Consider the following 3,458-nt stretch of genomic DNA (forward strand, 5'->3'; position numbering starts at 1 on the left):
TCTCAAGGTTTAGCTCCTCTGTGAAACCTTCTGTAAATCTCCAATGCCTAGAGCGATCAAATACTCACATCTTCTTTAATCTCACAACATTTCATATACACCTCCATTAAATGTATAACCCCTGTTAGAACATGAGCTCTTAGAATTTTGATGGTCCCTAAATAGAAAAGTGTCTAAAGGTTAAGAGATGAAAGAAGAATTGTGGCACCTATAATTTCTGTGCAATGGAAAAATTCTTTTCCAACTCCAATACAACCCATATGTTATTTTATCTGCAGAGACTTCAAGAACATTCAGTATAGAGACAGAAAACAGCAGCAATATGCAAATTGAGAAACAATTCTCAATTAATGAGTATATACTGGCAAGCATTTTTGCCAAGCTTACTTAACAAAGCAAATCTCCTAAGAAATAAAATTAATGGGGACCCTGTTATATAACATCTGAACTTTTACATTTTCAAATCAAAAAACGGACTTATCTAAAATTGGCAACAAGTGCCTTGGTATGAGGAAGCAGCCATTTAAGGCCAGACCAGCATGGGGCAGGAATCACTCTCAGAATCTGAGTCAGGAGAAAAAGAGTCTGGAGGTGAAGATAACTAATTCACTAATTTGTAGTAAAGATGGATTAGAATCTAATCCCCAAATACCAGGATATAGCATTTTTATTTATCCTATTTCTATCTCTTTATCGATCTATCATTTAGCTATACTTAAGTTAACTGAATGATAAACTATTGTTCTTGTTCATCAATGTGAATTTAAGCATTCTCAATCCTTTGATTAATTTTACAATAATTAGAAATAATATCTCAAGTTTTATCAAAGGTGGTAATCTGAATCAAATCAACCTATTCAAAAATCACAAAGGTAATCAATATTCTGGTGCTCAGAATGAGTCTACCAGATAAGTGTTTTTTCTTATAGAATTTTCCCTTAACAAGGCATATTTCTGTCTGAGTGTGCTATATACCCTACAAGGACACATTCTCCTGAATTTTGTATTCTTAGTTAAAAGTACAGTGACCGACATATAGTAGGTATTCAATAAATATTTTGTTGAATAAATAAATGAAAAAAGAGTTTTCAGTCTCATTTTGTCTTTTCAGCTCAATTCCCAAAGCAAATTAGTTGAGTAATTTGATGGTGGTTACACAATCTATCTTGCTGTTGATAATAAATGTCATACAGTAAAACTATTGGTGCAATAATGACTTCCATTAAATAAGTGTTTTTTGCTTGTGTCTTCACATCCTTACACTGAATAAGTGATGCGAATACTGTCTCAAAAAAAAAAAAAAACACAGTGACTAGAGTTTCTACAATTTTTAAAATGTATTTTTGCAGAGTGGAAAAAACTTTTTCAAACCTAATTCAGATTGATTTGGGTGGGTGTCTCAAAACCAGAATATGAATAGGGGCTCTTAGTGTCAGATTTTAGTTAGGCTGCTTTAAGCATAAATTACTATCTTTCCTCATATATTCTTCTGAAAGCAGAAAAGTAGATATTTTCTTTTCTGATAAAGATATGCCAAAGTCATAATTACTACTCGAAATGGAGAAGATGCTAGAAAAAAATATTTTAATTAACACTTGGCAGATATGCATGGTTACACATATTTTTGATTAAAGTATTTGGAACTAGACTGAATGCCAACACAATCAGCTGTCGCCATTTATATTGGCACATCAAGGTAAAATTGTAACTCTGAGATAAAGAAAAATAATGAATAGTGACAGTAAAAAATATTTTTATTAGTTGGTAAGATGAGTTATACACAGAAACCTTTTCTCAAATTAGAGTCAGAGGGATGGTTAATGCAAACATGATCAATTTGAAAGACTGAAAGCTAAATATTTTTATTTTCTTGAATTTGATTGAAATTGGCTGTTTTATTCCTCAGGAAAGGTCCCAGTTTTTGAGAGACCATTTTTGTCATTGTCATGCAATGCTTTTGTGCAATGACCCTAAGTAATAAAATAGCTCTTGAGCTAGAAACAAAAGTATGCTAGCTTGTGAGAAATCTAACCGAATTCAAACCAAGAGGCAGGAGGGCTTAGAAATGACATTTTAGGTGTAAATGGACTCCTGCCTCCTGCCATACAGTCTGACCATCAGAGAGAGATTTTAATTATAATTAAATTTAATTTTAATTATAATACTGACCATCAGAGAGAGATTTTAATTATAATACAGTCTGATCATCAGAGAGAGATTTTAATTATAATACTGCTCTAATTAGAGTCTTCGATGTATGGAATGGAGCCTCAGTCATTCAGTTAAGAAAAATAAGGTGAATCATAAGGATACACAAGAACCAACCTTCAGGATCTGAGGCAGGTCTATTAACCACAAGCTCCTTACTTTCACTGTTGGCTAGTGAAGTCTTACTCTCATGAAGTCTTACTTTACTGGGCATATCTATTTCATCGGCCTTATTTATAAATAAAGAGACTACTTCCTACTTTATAGGGCTGTTGTAAGGATTAATGAATTAATTAATAAAAAAAAAAACACTTGGAGCAGGAGTGCATTTTGGAGGAAAACTTGTAGAAAGAATTATCTATTCTGTTTCCAATTCCTCTTCTCACATACTATCTTGAAACCACTCCCATTAGGTTTTCATACCTTCATCATTCCACTGAAACTGCTGTTATTGAAGCCATTAATAATTTCCATAACGCCAACCTCTCTGGTCTGCCTTGGCTACCTGCAGTATTTGACACAGTTGACCCTTACCTCCTCCTTCGCTTCAGCTTCCCACCCCTGGTTTTCCTCCCAGCTTACCGGCTCCTCATGCTTAGTTTTGCATCCTGATTTTAATTCATCTCCTTGATCAATAAGTAGTGGCATGACTCAGAGATGGCCTGTAGACTTTTTTCTTTTCTACCTGCCTTCTCCCTAGGTGATCTTCTATCTTATATGCTGGTAATTCTCAAATATATGTCTGAAGGGCAGTCCCCTCCACGTTTGTGTCTAACATGCACCGCAATCCTAACATGTCCAAATTGAACACCTCATCTTCCTCCCATCACCCACTTCTCCCATGGTTTTTCTTGTCACAGAAAATGGCAACTTTATCCTTCTGGTTGCCCTGTCAGCCCTGACTCTTCTCTCTCTGAACTCCATTTTCAGTCTTTTAGCAAATCCTGACTGCTCTGTCTTCAAAACATATCCAAGCCTTGCCACCTACTTCTCAAAATTTCCATCACTACCGCCCTAGTCCAAGCCACCATCACCTTTCCCCTGGAGTATTACAATAGGTTCCCATCTACCCTGGGCCCCCAACAGTCTACTCTCAACACAGCAGCCAGAAGGGTCTTGTTAAAAGGAAATCAGAATATGTCGCCTACTTCCCACACCCAGGGGCTTCCCATTTCACTTTAGAGTAAAAGTTAAAGTCATTATAGTGGCTTATAAACAAACCCTAACACACAAACTGTCCCTTCCCTACA

Source organism: Pteropus alecto, unplaced genomic scaffold (assembly GCF_000325575.1).
Source record: "Pteropus alecto unplaced genomic scaffold, ASM32557v1 scaffold86, whole genome shotgun sequence".
NCBI classification, from domain to species: domain Eukaryota; kingdom Metazoa; phylum Chordata; class Mammalia; order Chiroptera; family Pteropodidae; genus Pteropus; species Pteropus alecto.